This window comes from Rhyacophila brunnea, unplaced genomic scaffold (genome assembly GCF_057557595.1).
Source record: "Rhyacophila brunnea isolate RB1 unplaced genomic scaffold, BYU_Rbru_1.0 scaffold_4, whole genome shotgun sequence".
Lineage (NCBI taxonomy): Eukaryota > Metazoa > Arthropoda > Insecta > Trichoptera > Rhyacophilidae > Rhyacophila > Rhyacophila brunnea.
This window is the reverse complement of record NW_028233068.1, coordinates 46778554-46798525: the sequence shown is the minus strand read 5'-3', so window position 1 is coordinate 46798525 and position 19972 is coordinate 46778554. Positions and strand designations below refer to the sequence as shown.

General features: G+C 32.7%; 1 long non-coding RNA gene across 1 annotated transcript in view; it reads right to left on the bottom strand.

The window, feature by feature from the left end:
* LOC147067453 (uncharacterized) overlaps positions 1-19972 on the bottom strand; it is a 66895-nt gene that overhangs the window by 8369 nt on the left and 38554 nt on the right. The window lies entirely within an intron of this gene.

Genomic DNA, 19972 nt, shown 5'->3' with positions numbered 1-19972 from the left:
CAATTTAACAATTTAACAGTTAGGGAAACGTACAAAATTACTAAAACCAATCCTAACCATTTTTTGTTTCATATGTTAGCAAGAATATGAAATCACCGTCCCAACCTTTCATCCGTAATTAAATATGTTAAAAGTCTTGCTAAAATAAATACGATTAGCGAGATCCTGATCGAGTGTGAATTGATTATTATTTTTCTTCCTGGCGCTAAAACCCTGTGTGGATATTAGGCTCACCCAGCATATGCCTCTACCTTTATCCCCTAATTTTAAAATGCCCAAGGTATTTAAACCCAACTCGACACTATCCTTACAACTTGTACGAAATCGACCCGGCCTCCGTTTAGCTTCCGACTCCCCAAATATCAGTTTTTTTTTATCATGCGTGACTTGCCTATTCTGTGTATATGGTTCATCCATCTAAGCGGCCAAATTTGATTGACTGAACAGTGTGCGGGCCTCTGTACAAAGCGTACAGCACATAATTGCATTTTCGTTTCCACCCCAACTATTTGTCATTGATGTGTCCGAAGATACCACACAGCAAGCTCCGCTCAAATGAGCCCAACATTTTTCCCGTGATTTTAGGGTCTCCAGTCTCCACATATGACAACTGGTCCTACTAGTGTTTTATACAAGATGCAATTCAAACCTTAGAACATAGCACCTTCATTAGACTGAAAAGAGATTTGCTACCTAACACAATTCTTATTTTAATTTAGATTTATAAACTACTCTCACTGTTTATTGAATACCAAAAAACACCCAATTATTGACCCTTTCAAAAACACTGCTGTGAGTCCTATACGCAAAAAATTCATATTATTACTAATGACTCCACTGCAGCGGCAGCTCCTCTAATACCATGCAAGTGCTACGCACTGCCTCCATCTTTGAAGATATCGCTCAACTTTTCATTGTTATTCATACGTGTATCGCTCACTTCGCGAAGTAGAACATGTAGCAGTATTATGAACAATACTCCGTTTATGAGCGCAAAGCGATTACGATCCAAATAGATTTTCAGTTTGCACAGGATTACAATGAGGTCATTGTATACTACTTAAAACGTGGTCGAATGTCCTGTAATGGCGTTTTGTGTAGAATTTTTTACACACTTTTAGATCGGCGCACGAAACGAAGGACTCTAGAAACAAAAACGCCAGTTTCTGTTTTATAAGAATGTTGGCGAGTTCATTTTTAACAATTTTACAGTTAACATATTTAATGAATCGCCAACATTTTACAAACATACAAACTGCCGCGTTTATTTCTAAACCACTCAAATACATTCAAAATAATAAAAAATATTGGGGCGTAAAGCCATACACTTTGACATTTATATTTCTTTATTGATATTAAATCATTTTAGCTGTTCAAAAAGTTTTTTGAGAAATAGTATAAATAAACAAAGACGTATTTAATTTAACTTCTGAGAAGTTGGTAAGAGAACACGGCAGCTTTCGGTGATTGAGGTAATCATGAAAAGACGCTTTGCAACCTTACGTAGCTAGGACACGTATCCGGATGCCGCCAAAAAGTGTGACACTTTGTACCCTTATGGCACAGCCTCAAGGGTTCCGTCGCCATGGCCAGCCCTCCCTCACCTTGCAGCGGTGCCACAAAAGCGACCTACGTGCTGCAGGTCTGATATGGCGGGAGGCGCAAGAGTTGACGATGGACCGAGGGAAGTGGCGCGAACTTGTGCTTGCCCTATGCCCCAATGCTGGGTCGTGACAGGGTGAAAGAATAATACCTTCTCTTTATAGAAGGTAAAACCATTGCGCACTGCCAGAAAATGCTATTCTGAAGACCACTGGCCGCCACTGCTCCACTCCCTTGAAAGGAAATCACTATTCATAGTTTTTCGTCGTCCATTGGAAGGTTATACGTAATTCAAAATATTATAGTATGTATTATTGAAAAAAAAACGTATACATTTTACAGTAATCAATGCTGCAAACAACGATACAGTCGAAGGAAAACTACTGCAAATCCGTGCAGTAAATAATATATTACTTTATGTTGTTTGGTTCCAACTAAGCATTTAGGCGGTTAAACGATAGAAAGACTTTTAGTGGAACGGGTCGTGATTTATGCCTGCAATCGGATAATATTATAAACTTGAGAACCCCTTTTAGGCCGAGAATCGCTATTTCTATGACTGAGCACAATACTACCGGAACAGAACCTTTCTCACCGAAGTCATTCAAAGGAAATTTCACTACAGTATTGTATAATATTAAATACAAAATAGTAATAAACAAAAGGTATCTATATATTATCTATGTCATTGTGCGATTCGCTCGAATAAATTTGATACATCGGTCTAACTTTGTCTCACACTATTTTCTCTTTGATTGTTTGTATTCACAACGAATTAATAATTTACCGCGTATTTAATGAAATTTGTTTTAGAGGTAGTAATATAATTATAAATCAAAAATAAACCCACATCATTGCTACGCATAAATAGTAATATGTCAAAATATAATCGAAAGTTTTGTATTGTATATTATTACACAATATTTTAAAATATGCTTCTTATGTTGTTCAGTGTTCACAAGCAAAAACATCGTTAATGTCATAACTTATTGAAAATTCTATAGGTAAATCATATCAGGCGTCAAGCAAGGCTATGTACTTGCATCCTTTATTTTTATCATCATGATAGGTTTTATAATGGTTAAGACGTTAGCCTCGACTGAGGGATACGCTTGCCTCATGATTTTTTTTTATAAAAAACTATAGAAAATATAAAAAAATATAAGTATATAGTATACATAATATCAGATATTCTTTTTAAGATTAAAACAGGCCTAGAGGCCCAATGACAGTAGTGTTGTTTAACAGTAGTGTATTTTTTAGTAATATAAGTGAAACAATCACAAATACCCAGACTTTGAGAAAATTACATAAAATATACTGTGTTCTTACAGGGCATTGAACCTGGAGCTCCTGAGTGAAAGGCCAGCGCCTTACACACTGCACCAAGAGCCACTAATTATGATGCATCTGTATGATGCTAAAAATATTACGATTTGAAGTGCACTAACGTGTGTGACATTTCTTCTTACAAACACTTCACTATTCACAATTATTTATTTGTTATATTTTTTATTGTGATCCTTGACTTAATAGGTAGGTGATAAAGTTTTTACCTACTTTATCGTATTAATTTATTATATACGTTAGAATTAATTATATTCGTTGTTAGTATGGTTTTGGTGAATGCACATAGTGCATGAAGATGCCGAAAGTCGAAACCCGGGTCGCAAAAAACGATTCAAATGGAATAGTTTAAAACTAAAATCCATTAGATTATATAAACGGCAAAAATACGAAGTAAGATTATGAAAATCGTTAACAATGCGTATACCTGAGATCCAGATGCACACAATCTGGTTAATGATGTGTTTTTACACCAAATAACCAAAGTTTACAATAGACTGGGTTATCATTACTGTAATACAAGTGTAGTATTACAATATGTGGTAATGACCATCATATATTTGAAGCCAGAATATTATGCATCTTTACAACTTCTGCATTTTGTTATATTATACAAAGTTGTGTTTCTTTGAACAAGTTGGGACTTAAAATGGTATTTTCAATTAATTACTTTTTTTATTCAAATAATAATTCACAAGATTTAAGAATGTAACATTATAATTAGGTATTGAACATACATAATTTAATATAAAACACATTATATATGTTCAATGATTAGAATGTTACATTCTTAAGTCTTGTGAATTATTCGTTGAATAAAAATAGTAATTAATCCAAAATTATTAGCAAGTTCAAGGAAGCTACAATACTAAAATATCTTGGAGTGATCCGTGACGTCGGTTAGTAATTCGAGTGCTTAAATCAAACAACATTATCTACAAAAAAGTTTTTTTTTTTTTTTGAGATAACGTTATTTTACATTTTCAGCTACATGATAGTCAAACAACGTTATGTCAATCTTTTCTAATTTCTTCTTCGATCGTCAGTAAAGTTTAACGTTAACTACATAAGATACCCTTAATTTAATATTTTTTAAAAACTATTCCTATAAATTTTAACATCATCATAAGCAAGATAAATGTGCAACAAGAATCTAAAAAAACTTTTGGATTTTTGGCTCTCTTGTAAAGTTGCACTTTTGTAGATAGTGTTGTTTGACACTAAATCCTCGAATTAAAGTAATACCTTCTTTGATTTAAAATACAAAAGCCGATAGCCAATAGTAGCTCAATTTAGAAAGTGCTTCAGAGAGTATTATAAGAGCCATTAGTTAAAATTTTTCATAATTAAGTATGGTACCTTTAGCATAGTGGTCTATGTGCGCAGGCGCGAAACCCGAGAGATGCAGGTTCGATTACTTTTTTCAAAAAGATTTTTCTATTGGTTTTAATATATTTTCTCAGAAGTGTGTTCAAAAATTATGTATATATGGGATTATATGTGAAAAGACTAGATGAGAAACTACGTGATTTTATGAAAATTAAAAAAAAACAGATTGAGATATTTATTATTCCACACAAACAGTTTGGACTCTACATAAAAAAAGTCTTTTATGCATTCCGTGTTAGGTATTATGTAGGCATAATTAGGTCCAAAACCACATTGAAAAATAATATATAAATTTTCTAAACCCGTGATTCAAATTCAAATTCAATTAATTTATTTTTAGATACCGTGAACATTATAAATTTAAGACGTTCGCAACAGGACATTTAAAAACAAAGAAACAGTGTAAAGAAGAAATAAATATATGCAGTACCTACCACAAAAACAGTGCGAAAAGTAAAGTAAAAGGTACAAAAATTATATAAAAAAAATAAGAATTATAAAGCATGGAAACACACCGAAAGAGCTATTTTAAGAACTTATAAAATGACGTCCACCTATACTCTATAGTCATCCTCACGTAGGTGGAATATATCAACATCCGAAGCGATTTGGTTGAACAGAGTTATTGCCCTCCCAATTGGCATCACCAATGGCAGGTTAGTTCTGCTCCTCGAGAGAACAAACAACTAATGCTCCCGATTTCTAAGAAAGTTACCAGGGACACACAAGTCAATACTACCAAGGATGGTAGAGTTCTCATTTACACCACATATAAGTCGAAAAAAATACGTGGCCAAATATTGATATCTAATATGTCTACTGCAGGATGGCCGCGCGGCTTAAGCGTTGGCCTATTGCGACATGGGTCCCAGGTTCGAATCATGGGTCTGGCAAGTACACATATTGTTTTTCAATTTGTGTATGAGTCAGAGTATGGACCTAATATGTTGAGCAATTGGCTGACATCCATTTCTCGTAACACACAACATCTGTCAATTCAAACCTCCAATCTGTCGAGGCCTATATGATCCTATTAGGATCAGACATGTTCGAAAGAAAAAAGAAATGTGAATACATTACCATTCGTCCATAGCTATCGTTAATATAAATAAGAAAAATGCACCCAAAAAGAAAACAACATGCAACGAGTTGTCGTGCCATAGTGGAAATATGAATCTGGCATGACTGACTGAATAAATTATTTTATAATCATTTTTCCGAAGTCGTCAAAGTGTGATTCGATTTCCTGGAATCCGCCCCCTTTGGTGTGTGCGTGCGATCGTGTGCATTCGTGTGTGCAGTTTATATATCGCGGTGTCTTGACGGCTCGTGTGTGTGCGGTTGAGCAATGACCTCGGCCCGACCGAGCGGGGATTTTTGGCAAGGTCCCCCGAATTTTTGTACATTTGACTTTAGAACGAGCTGTGGGGGTGCTCGGCCGCGGGAGGGTTGGGGGGAGGCACCGAGATGGAGTACTGTCCTTGCGGGGGGTAGTTCCGACACTGCCGGGTAAAAAGTGATTTAAATCTGACGGTTCCGTTGCAAATGGAATTATTGCGTTTTGCAGTGTGCATAAGTACAGTTTTTTGCCAAATTTTTGCGCGTTGCTTTTTGTGAATTTAAAGTTTTATTGACAATATACCTATGAAAACAGAGCGTTGAAATGTAGTCTGATTTACATGCCATAAACGCGCAACAAATATTAACAAACCATATATTACAAAACGTAGCACTGGAATATGAATATTACGTATTGTGGGGAAGACTACAAGAAAAACCAATGAATAAGCTGACATTCAAGAGTATGCCAAGCTAATGAATTGGCAATAAGTCAAACCCGTTGGATCGACGAATTCATAAAATTCAGCAGGAGTACGTGGAAGCAAAGAACTATCACCGAGAAAAGTAGAATGAGCTATATGAGGAGCTAGCTAGCAGTGTGTCGATTCTAGCTGATGATAATGATATTAAAATTAAAACATCAGAAAAAAAGTAATCTTTGCTCTTTGAATCAATATATATAAGTATATATACGACTTCAGAATAAATAATATTGTCAAGATTAAGATGTAACTGTATTAAATATAAATCAAAAATCAACCCAAAATAACTAATATCAAATCCTCGTTAAGGCGAAGTCTTCATTGAGCCTTTTTTAAAGAGGCACCTAGCGGAAAAATACGAAGCTTGCAATTTGAGACATTTTTTTGGTAATTTACAATTTCAACTGTATTAATGAATAAATATGTATCTGAAAACATTAAAAATAAAAATATTTTTTATTTTAAGTCAAAGACAAACTTACAATTGTAAAAAATGTAATAAAATGTGAATTTGTTCTATCGATCCGCACCCTATTATTACATATATTTTATGGTCATATTTATTATTAATATTTAGTTTATTAAGTTTTCTAAGCATCACCTAAGCGATTTTTGACAAATTCGTAGTTTTAATATTTTTTATATCTATTTTAAAAAACATCGATTTTTATAAAAAATATAAATGTGTATAACTTGAAATCCTTTTTATTTATATCAAATAAATTATTTTTATAAATATAAATCATCACAAATCATGTCAATAATTATTTCACTTTTCGTAGAGATTATGGTAATCCAATATATATATACTTGAGTATACTTTGTTGTGAATTTATTTTATGGAAAAACCTCAAAAACATACCTTTAAAGAAAATTTATAGGTACCTACTGAACAAAACTTCTCCCGAATTGTAATGAATTAAAAAAATCTAATAGGTATGTTTTTAAGGTTATTCCAATTAACCATGTATATTCAATACAGCATGATATATCGTTTTGTATTGTGTTTTTTTTTTAATAAAGAATTATTAATAACCATGTCCTTGCTTTTTCATACGAGGTGGTTGTTGGTAATTTTGAACAATCACAAACACCCAGGATTTGAGATAAACACATAAATGTTTTTGTCATGACCGGGAATCGAATCCAGAACTCTCGGGTGGAAGGCCAGCGCATTACCCCCAGCACCACGAGAGCCGCCTCTGTATTGTGTATTATTAATTGAATTAATACATAAATATTTTAATTATATAGAAAATAGATGACATATTTTAGTGGAATAATCCTCAGTACTTAGTTAAGTAAACAAAATTAACACTACCTTTATTTTAGTATATAAATGTCATAATAATCACCTTATTGGGAAATACCGTCTTTTAAACATCAAATTTGATTATTGTGTTGTTATGTAAGTAGTGAAAATTCATCATGGATATGTACACAACAGCAGAAATAATATAACCTAACGCAGTGAGAAAAAAGATCATGAATGACGAAGACCTCCTCCATGTTAGTGGATATGTCAATAAAATAATAACTAATATTGCAGGACTGAAATCTAAAAAGAATTCATGAGATATAATTTAAGTTAAGTCACTGTAGGTATGTGCTATTTATGGCATTTGTTAATAAACAGTTATTGGTCCATATTTCTTTGGGAACCAAAATGGTACCATGGAAACAATCAATGGTTCATTGAAAACCTTTTGATGCCCCAAATGAAAGAACTTGAAATGGGAAGTATTTATGGTTAGACGAGACAGACATGCGGTGGTCACCAAAATTACTGGATATATTAGCCTCCGATTTTTTTTTCTGCGGATGTACTTGAAACGGAGATTTTACGCGGATAACACAAGAACATTGGGAAATCAAAATTTTGTAGTCCGAAATATTGAATGCACGCAATTCTTTCACTTGTCCGAAAACTATTTTTAGAAATTGATAATAAATAATTACAATATAAAAAGAACTTGACAATTCTATGTACTAATAATTTAGGACAAATAAGGCAATTGTCAACAAATCATTTTTTTGCTATTTTGCAACAGACAAACAAATATAGAATACTGAAATGTCATTTTGATTTCCATAGTAACGCACGTATATATTAATAATTTAGTTGCTAAGACCCCCTTAGCAACCAATAATAGTGTTTTACTTTTTACGAATTTTTTCCGAAATAACTTTCGATACAAAACAGAATTAACTGAAAATGAATTCAATTCTGCTTAAAGATGGCTAAAAGTATTAAAAGAATGCATTGTCGTCGTGTTCTGATATATTCTAAAAGTTTCAAATGTCTAGCTAGACGGGAAGTTAGTTAAAAATCTAATACAAATCTTGGACAAACAAGAAAAAATTTGTACTGGACAAACAAGAATACGAGCTAATAAAAACGTAGTAAAATATAACTATTACATAAGTGAATAAAAACTTCAGGGTTATTTAAATATTTATTTAAAAAAATACAGATTTCCAAATTAGATAATGATATATTTTATGCCACTCTATATTTAATGCACTCATGTGGGGTATTATAATGTGAAAATCGTGAAACAACAAGACTGAGTAAATTTAAGTGTATGTTTGCTTAGAATAATTTGAACTTCCCCACATCCACAAACCACCCCCAAATTCCCGCATAGCCCAGTACACATATTCCGTTTTAAACTACATGAAAATATATAAAACGCCTATAAAATGAATGGGTAATGGCCCGCTGGGAGAATCGCAACTGTACCTACGCGAGTGTTGTACAGTAATGCTTTTTCAGGAAGTGTGTGACTGAGCGATAAACACAGGCTGGTCGCAAAGGTTCGTGAAAAAGCTTCTACTGGTTTTTAATGTACAGGAATTTTAATTAAAATATTACATTTTTTTTATTGTGTTTTATGTTTTATAATATTGTTTCTCGTTAAATTAAACTGTTTTTTATATCGCGTGTTTACTGTTATTCTTTATAGATGGCTAAATTTTCAATGAGATGAATCTGTTTGAAGCGAATAATAATATTTTTTAGCAGAGCCTCTCTAGCCCTAGAATAATTCTGATTCAAGTTAATGTCATTGGTGTAAACTTATTTATTTTACAACGTTTTTATTAGGTCGTATTCTTATTTGTCCAGTGGTTGTTTATCCGGTACAAATCTTGCAATCGACTTTTAACTAACTTACCGACTAGCTAGACATTTGAAACTTTTAGAATATATCAGAACACGATGCCAATGCATTTTTATATACTTTTAGCCATCTTTAAGTAAAATTGAATTAATTTTCAGTTAATTCTGTTTTGTATGAAAAGTTATTTCGGAATAAATCCGTAATCCAATCCACTATTATTGGTTGCTGGGGGGAGTGGTCCTAGCAACTAAATTATTAATATATACGTGCGTTACTATGGAAATCAATATGAAATGTCAAAAGCACATTTCATATTGATTTATATCAAGTACATTTTTTTTTGATCGTTTAAGCTAGTTTGTCCAAGATTTGTATCGGACGATTGAAGATTTTTAACTAACTTCCCGACTAGCTAGATATTTGAAACTTTTAGAATATATCAGAACACGACGACAATGCATTCTTTTAATACTTTTAGCCATTTTTAAGCAGAATTGAATTCATTTTCAGTTAATTCTGTCTTGTATGGAAAGTTATTATTGTTGGTTGCTAAGGGGGTCCTAGCAATTATAGAAATCAATATGAAATGTCAAAATGACATTTCAGTATTCTGTAATATTTATTCAGTATTTCTATCAAGTACAATAAAAAGTTTTTATTAATACATAGAATTGTCAAGTTTATATGATTCAACAGAAAATTTAAAAAAAAACGTGGTAATATAAAAAGTTCTTTTCATCTTGTAATTATTTATCAGTCAGCTTAACTCGTTGCTACCCTGAATTCTACTCTGCCGTATATACCATCATATTATCATATACTATTTGGATTAAATATTCAAAACTAATAAATCACGCGTACGATAACTTAGAACTAGGTATAGCATATTCTTAAATTTAGATATTTCACAACAACGTATTAAAAATAACCTTTTCATTAAAAATATTAATTCTTATAAGGACAAATTATATTATACTTCAAGCAGTTAACATTAAATGAAACAAAGTACCATATATACAAATGAAAGAGGTAACAATATTACCCACCAAAACCAATTAAAACATTTTTGCTGAACACCGTGTAATAACATATGTGTATATTCGGCTGTATTTTTATTTTTATTGAGAGTGCATTTAACGGAAACAGTGAGTAGGATATATTTCAATTAACACAAGCACAGCCGTCGCCATTTTATAAAAATGTCTCCATACAGGGATGTTTGTAGTTTTAATTTTTGTTTTTATTCAAATAAAAACTTTGATTGTCAGAAAGTTAAGAATAGTGGGTATATTTAGATAGATAATGGATACATTTAACATACCATAACAATAATAAATAAATTCATTACAAAAAGAATGCGTAAAATTATAGGTACATTTTTAGTTACAGAAAATATCACAGAGAGTCGTGATTGTAAAGACGTATCCTCAAAATTCTTTAGAATGACATGGTGGTATTCTTTTAACATGTGGCTCATCAAACTTATTGTTCTAAACTCGCTGTACTCATTTGCATTCGCCTTTTTTGGTAGAGTGATGAATGTCGATTTCAACCAATCATCGGGAATTATGCCCGTTTCGTAAATTTTATTAAACAAATCAACGAAAATTTCTAATTGATCTTCTTCTAATAGTTTTATCATTTCGTTGTAAATATTATCAGGGCCGACAGCTTTACCATTTTTAGAATTTTGTATTGCGTTTATTATTTCTGCCCCATTTATGCATGGGGCTGTTTCACGTTCATTAAAAGTATAGCCAATAGGTCCCATATCATCATCAAACAGATTTTCAATATATGTCTTCCAATGAATCAGCTTCTTTTCTATATCTAATCGAATGGGGAAGGACCGAGAAGTTCTACGTAGTATCAGAACCAGGAAACTACAGTACCTCGGCCACATTATGAGAGGACAAAAACACAGCATTCCCTAACTTGTCATTCAAGGAAAGATCAATGGAAAGCGTAGCAGAGGACGGCGCCGCATTTCGTGGCTTAAGAACCTCCGTGATTGGTACGAGTGCAGCTCCACCGAACTATTCCGGGTAGTAGACGACAAAGATAAGATCGCCTTGATGGTGGCCGACCTCCGCTAGGGGATGGCACAGTAAGAAGAAGGTGGTATTCACAAAAGAATATGAAAAGACCGAGAAGTTCGGCGTAGTATCAAAACCAGAAATATACAGGACATCGGCCACATTATGAGAGGACAATTGTATAACATTATTTAGTTTAATATCAAATGAAACTTCAACGATATTATAGCAGAGAAAGATGCCGCATTTCATGACTTAAGATCTTCCGTGATTACTACGAGAGTAGCTCCATCAAACTGTTCCGGATAGTAGATGATAAAGTAAGCGGATAGAGTAATAGAGGATTTTACAAAAAGAAGAAGAAACTACTTTAGTACTTCTTGTTTAAAGAAATACTAGAACGAATATGATATGTAAATGTAAAATGTCGCAATACTTCTATATTATCATTATGTATATAATATCTTGGATTACCTGTAACGCATAAGAGAAAACATTGAAAATGCATAACAGAGATCCACATAGGAAGAAAACGGATCAAACATTCATGTATAAAAGCAAATTCTAAATTTGAAAAATCGGAGGTATCGTTTATTGTAATCGAGTTGTGAAAGAAAACAAATGAAACTCTCATACTAGTTTCACAAATGGTTAGAATGCAGTAGTAGCATATCGATTGATTAGGATTAGAGAATCGAGAAATTAGTGTATTATTCAAGAGATTTAAGAGTAGTTCGTTATAATATGGATAGGGTGCTTATGCCTACTGCAACACAATCAATCGAACAATAAAAACATTATGGATGAGAAAGAATCATCTGCTAAGCGTCGCCGCTTGACACAAATTAACGAGTTCAGCGATGGCGTGCTTGGCAAAGTCAGTAGACTATACAAAGATAAATCAAGCTGATGCAGCATGTCACAAACAAATAATTGAGTCTGTAACACCAGAACATAGATAGTAAGAGATAACATACACGTACACATATGAGACAGAGAGATACAGGAAGAAGACGTATGCAAATGTTGACAGGTGGTACTGGTATCTGGTAATATTTGCTGGCACATGTATTATATTATAATGATAATGGCTATTTTTTTTTCTTATTTGAAAAGAGTTAGTTCATCGACGAATATTCTATTTGGTTTGAACGATTGTCTGTCATTTTGAATCGGAAATTTTCTTCACGCACGTTACAAAGTCAAACCGTTCAATTTTTTATAGATGTTTTGGAAGATGCAGGATGCTCCAAAAACGAAGGTTGTCGAAATGCAAATAAATATACATGAATGATACTTTTATGTGCCCCCCTAGCATTGTATAATAATATTATTTGAGAAAGTTTCATGAGCGATTTGTATCAAAATATTCACGAAATACAGCCGGACGAGTTATGGGGAGGAGGGTTGGGGTTGATAGAAATCCACGATGGTAACGATCGTCAGTAAACTGTTTTATCATCTGAATATACTGCCAATGTTTGCCATAAGTTTGGTAGTAAATCATGATTCCAAAGATTTGAGCGATGCCTATTTTTTCACTATATTTACTCCATACATACACAGTAATATGTGGACCTCTACAATCAAGGTATTGATAAGTTGGTTTATTTGGCGGGAAGAAAAAGAAATAAATATCGCTAGAAAATCTCATGCCTTGGATTTCTGAATAGTTTTTTTTAGTGAATAGGTTGTTATTCACTAGACTAAAATAATTCAAGCGATTCACCATTTACTTGGTCATAAAATTCATGATACTTTATAAGTACATAGTGTTCACCTTACGACCAAAATTTACGCTTTAGTTTATTTGAAGGTCTGAAAAATCCTGCTTGTGGCAGTTTTCAGAAATGCTTAGTGATAAAGATATAACTAGTTAGAATGAACTGGAACCATATAGAAGATTAATAAGATATAGGTAAATGTGAAAGCCAGTCGACCAAAGTTTTGAAGGTCAAAAAAACAAGGTACCTACACAAAAACGCATCTGTCGTGACAAACTTTAATGCATATTACAAGATAGACTTATATTTTATACCTCGTGTTTATGTATATCGCATTTTTTACACATTGGAGATTCGAGCCCTGTTATAGCACACCCCGTAGGCAAAGCCAGCTCATCTTAATTTTGTGATAATGGGTGGATCATAAGCCTATGTTTTACTACAGTGAAACCACTAACTATATCGGTGTTTAGTTGATTGCTGCACCCAATACGAAATTACCTCCTGTCGATTTTTTAATTTTTTAATTTATCCTTGAAAAAAAAAATAACGGGATAACCTAACAAGTCGAGCGCGTTTTTTGATCGAAAAATAAAATTTTCTTATGCACTTTCGAACGTGAAAATTTATCAAGAAATAAAAATTCTTGAAAAATCTGAAAATTAATTTCTCTAGATTGACCTTTTATGATTATATCTCGAGAATTCTTGACACGAGATTTCTCGTTCACATCCTCTACGCCCACCACAAATGGATAAATATTTCGCAAGTTGCATCTAAATGAACTCTTGATTAAAACATTATAATTGCATTATCTTTAATGATTAATATACAAATACGTTGAATTATGCAATTCCTACAAAGATTTTATTGCATTTTATAAGCCATCGTATATCTCTCGTGAGTTTTCTAAGTTAAGCATATTATATACTGTGTAAAACATCAAACGGGGCTACACCAGTAGAACTCGTGCAAGGAGGACAGACGTTAAAAAAAGTGATGAAAAAAGAAAAAAAAACATAAGTCGTTATATTACTTTATGAGAGGTTACGCCATCCAATAGTTGCCATTGTGGCAAAAAATGATACATTGAAAGGTATTTCTATCTCTGGAGAACACATGAACCACTTCATAATCTATACTTAAACCGCACTACACGAGGCCGACCACCTTGATATTCAATCATATTATGAATCACCAAAACTCTTGACTCATCTCGGTTAACCCTTTCTCTCAGGGCAGATCTAAGACCATCTCCAATAAGGTCCGTCACTTAATCGGACGCTTTTTCTATGTTTTTACTTCTTGTAGAGGCTACTCAAAACCATCAGTCACTATTATCTGGTCATCACCAAAAATATGTCCAAAAATCCAAAAAATGCATCTAAGACGTATCGTCAAATGCCGTTCCTTTATTTGGAATTTCTGGATGATTGAATTGTGTGTCCTGTGCTCTGACAAGAAATGCTAAGTATTTTGAAGGAAATAATTACCTTCTGCTATTTTGGATTCAGAGTCCATGTTTCGACACTGAAAAAAACTATGGAGAACACTAATTGTTGCACTAGAATCAATTTTGTGGAAATTGAAAAAATAATTTTCCAAAAATTAAAAATATGACTAAAATTAGGATTGTTGTAAAAAAAATAATCAATAATATTATGTAAGGTGAGTCGAGGTATGTGTGACATAAAATCCAATGACATGAATTTCAACCTGGCACATGATGAATAGACGTGTTTTAAACAGTTGAAAACATTATCGTATGATCTACAATAGCATTACAATTAATATGTGCAGAAGGAACCCACTGTATATGTAAAAAGTATGACATTTTAATATTTTTTGATTACTAGTGAGTTTGTTGCACTTACCCCAATATTGGAGTAAGTGTAACTAAACTCATCTTTATTCCAAAAGTACGCCAAAACCATAACGTATTACACGCATAGAAAGGTAATATTTAATTTAATGGATGGAGTTAAAACTTTAGTATAGAATTAGACATACCTAGTTTTCTTCATAAAACGTAACTGAGAATTGTTGTCATTAACCTAACATTTGTTTTCAAGGCGTACGAAGATGTCAGCATGTTGATTTTTAAATAAATCTGGTGTAATATTCCAAATTTTCTTTAAGACACTTGAAGCTGTGTCAAAAAACGCTAGATTTAACGCCATCTGACAGATGCATATTTTACAAGTTAGATGATTAATCAAAGATGCTTAGTAGTCTAGTAGACATGTGGTTTTAAATACCAATTTCATAAAATAAAATAAAATAATGAAAAGAAAAACTGGGGATTTCGTCAAATGGAAACACATCAATAGGCAACCCTAATAACGTAAAAAACATGGGGCTCGGGTTGTCGCTCAATAAAAAAGTATTGGTCATAAAAGAATTGATGAGGGAAATCCGGACGCGGTGCTGCCATATAAAACATTTATTAAATCAAAACTCATACGTTTTATTAAATAACAGTTTTGACATGTAGCAGTAAAAATAATAACATAATCTCTAGGGTCAAACGTTTCATTCATCACAAATTCCATGGTCATGTTAAACAGCATTCAATACGGTGTTGATTTAACGGCATTCTTTCAAAGTAATATAAATATCTCGACCGGATCAAAGAATGATAAAATTATAAACTTATATTTAACAAATATTCACATACCAACATAACTTCATAATATGACAGATAATTTTAATTGATCAATAGATGGAAGATATTGATTTTAACTTCGTTAGTATATTGATGCAATTTACAGCAATGAGTCTTAAAATCACAGAATCAACTACTAAGTAAAAAAAAAATCAAGTATATCCTATCTTTTTTTAATTTTCAGTGACCAAACAGCACTTCGTTTACCATTAATTATTATTTATTAATATATATTTTATTAAAACTAACAAAACAAAGTCTATATTTCTTCTTCTTTCGACCATGTCCGATCCTAATAGGATATATGGGCCTCCACAGAGTGGAGGTTTGTATTAACAGATTTTATTTTTACGAGAAATGGATGTCAGCCACTTGCTCAACTTATTAGGTCGATACCCTGACATATACACAAACTGAAAAACAATATGTGTACTTGCCAGATACAAGATTCGAACCTGGGACCCTCGACACTGTAGACTGGCGCTTAAGCCACGCGGATATCGTGGGTGATATATTTATCTTGCATAATAAAAGATAAACAACTAAATTATGAATAAGTTATATTCAATGCTTTACAATATCTGTATATACCAATGCAGTATCGCTTAAGAAAATGCTATATCAATACTAACAAAATGCCCCTTTTTAATATAGCTATCAATCTTTATCTAAATGAAAAAAAACATGAAGTAGAATAATTATACAAAAATAATACTTTTTATCATAATTTAGAAGTATAAAACGATCACGAAAAAGTTTATGATTTTTAGAACGTAGTCAGTTGAATGTAAATTTTCACAATCTTAGAACACTGCACTGATGTTTGGTGAATAAATTAGGATTCTAGACTAAAAATCATATTCACGCAAACACTTTAATTTATTTCTTTTTTTTACTTTGTACGAAAATGAATCAATACAATACTACTAAACACAATTCGTCATCAGAGTATAGAACTATTCTAACTCATATTTGAAATATTTTACAAAAATGTTCTTTGAAACATCCTGTTTAAATAATTTATTGTTTATATAGCCACATTTATGCATCATTATTTTCATCAACCGTCCTACTAAAATATGATGTATACATTTACGCGTACAAATAATAAAAAACTTAAGTAGGTTGTTTCAACGAACTTTACTCCCTCTAAAATATTTCAAATGTATAGTTCTGACGACATGGTTGCTGTGTTATTGTAATTGTGTGCTATTTAAAAAAATACATTTTGTAATAAATTAAATAGGTATATTGGTAGATTATTTTTCCCAAATACTGAAATATTTCGATGCTCTCTAGAAAAATCTTTATGTGGTACTGATTTGAAGTATGCTTTGAGGTTGAACAAAAATCTTCTGATATGCAGATGGAACTTTCATATACATTAATAATGTAGATGACAAAGGGTTTTAATTATTAGGGGTATTGATTAAATTATTTACAAGCAAATTCGTATTATCTACCACATATTCGTTTGAGCGAATTTATATGGGTGCTTTGAGATTTAGTTACCTAGAATACATTCAATACAACATTATTATTTCGATAAACGACGGAGGTTTGTAATATTTCGCGGGTATTTAAAAAAATGAGATAAACATATTCGGAATACCGTAAATAACACTTCTCAGTAAGTCTAAATTAGGTGCCTATTTTTATTATTTACAATAAATATAATGCGATGCTACTGAAGCAGAAATTTATAATCATTTTATACTTGCCGATTTAACCGTGGGTACTAAAAACTTTGTTATGAATGGCGTAATGCAAAATGGTTGTATTCGCAATACTCGTTCTATTTCAGTACTTCAAAGGCTTTCGTTTAATCCTTATTTTTACTGAAAGCTACAAAATTTTAGAGAGTTTTAAAAAGTTCATACGTGCAAATAGGCATTTAAATTTAGCGTTCTAAAAATCCCTTGAAGCTTTTATAGAAAGAGAACGAAAAAAGCTCAACATAAATAATTATAGATGAAAAGCTTATTCAAGAATGTACGAAAATATATCTGAAATCTTATATTAAGGACATGCTATGACATAAATGCTGTCATTTATAATTTAGGAATATTTCTCATATAAAACCTTGGTACCTAATTCCATTATCATTTTTTATCACTGCCAAGGAAAATATCTTGAGTATGTAAAAGTATTATTATTAGAATTCATCCAAATCGTCAAAATGTCTTTTAAAACCTTCCCATAAATCTTTTTCATGCTTTTAAGGGACCGTTACAATATAGTATGATAATATGCACGTATAATTTAATCGATTATTTTTGATAGAGATGGTATTTTGCAAAGAAAGCTCGCTACACGAGTGGGAATGGCTAGAACAACATTCAACTCGATGTATAGTGGATCTCACGACTATACTCGGTCAAAGCCAAAAACCGCCTATTCGACGCTTGCATTCTGACGGTGCAGCTGCTTTACGGTAGCCAATCATCATATCGTACAAAGACTCAGAGCCAATGATGTCCCGTGGGGGTAGGCATATTGAGCGTCGCTTGGGGCGGCAGTTACTCGAAGGGCGGCAAATCGAAGAGAATCATTTGGAATATATAGAAATAGCTACCTAAACTTATTAATAATGAAAATATTTTTTCATTAAAAAAATCGGCTTAATGGTTTTATCGGGTTCGCGATATCTGGTTTACTTCCGTCACCCTTCGACGTCCTTGGTGACCAGAAATGACATGTGCAGATTTGCAAATAATTGGTCTGATATTTTGTCAGTAATGTATCCATACAACACATTTATTAGATATTGGACTCATGAAAGGAAGGTAAAAATATTATATAAAAAAATGAGGCGGCTTTTTGGTGCTGCCTAGGGGCGGCATTTTATCTAGGGACGTCACTGCTCAGAGCAACCGTATACTGAGCTTCCAGAACAGATGTAATGAAGAGATAAGAGAATGCACCGAACACCTTCTCATCACGCTGATAGTGAATAGGTGACGCTGGGCATGCTGCGGATGCCAGAAGAAAACCTCAACCTGACTTGGTAGTTTTTCAAGCTAACCGGATTCCGGCGTCTTGGAATACTGCCAAATACTATCTATAGAGTATTTATGGCGGAGTTATGGGGTGCTGACGGATGATGACATAGAACGACGCAAGAAGACTGACCAGCGACATGGATTCTTAGAGGCTCCGCGTAGTGTCCATATGATCCAGATAAGGGGCGGATAAAGCAGAAAAGAAAGAAGAAGAAGAGATGGATCAAATCCACTACAAAACTACTCGTTACTTGCGATAACTGATTCTGCATTTTCGTCTCATGAGGTAATAAAATAAACTTGCATTGCCGATAGACCTCTTCGGATATTATCAACACTTTCTGTTATAGTCTGCCAATAACGCACTTGTTTTGCAATAAACGCATTGATGCGTTAATAAAATCGAAGCTTAAAATGGCAGCTAATATATTTTTATATCGAAGCTCGTCAAATACGCTACATAAAACACGTCATAATATACAGGACAACGACAAAATGGCCGCCAAATTTCCCGCCGAATTTACACGCTTGAAAATATAAATAAAATACTGCTAGTGCAGTTTGGTAAGAAATTAAGCAATAATGGGTAGAATTTGAAAAATAAAATCGCTTTAGTTCGAAACATCTAGTCCAGTGATCGCCAAACGGTCGCTCGCGATCTACCGGTAGCTCGCGGCGGAATTTTCGGTAGCTCGCGTATTCTCAAATTTTATTATTTGACTCCGAAATGAAATGAAGGCATTATTTTGTACTACCTACTTATGTGAATCAACGTTTTCTACTACGAAGGTGGTTAAAAGTAGAAACAGACTCAGAGATGTACATCTTGATAATTTCATTTAGATGGGAGTGAAAAGGTACTCACCGAGAATTGAAAAAAATGTGAGGAAAGTGAATGCCATTCTTTTAACTAATAATTTTTAATTTTACTCACTTTTATTGAAAGTCGGATGTCCTAATTTATTTTAAGTAATATAAAAATATTATGTATAATATTACTAAATTACGTAAAATACTATAAAGAACGAATATGTATAAGAAGCTCACCAGATAATTTTATTTTGACAGTAACTCACATCTTTATAGAGTTTGGAGACTACTGATCTAGTCCAATGAAATTCGAGAACCATTTGGACAAATCTCCAACTTTTCAAAATAATCAATTGCAGAATTGATTCACGGTTACCAGAAAAATTCTGGTTTATGAATTGATAATATCATTGAAACCTAGGGTATTGATACCCCAATTATAATATTCATGT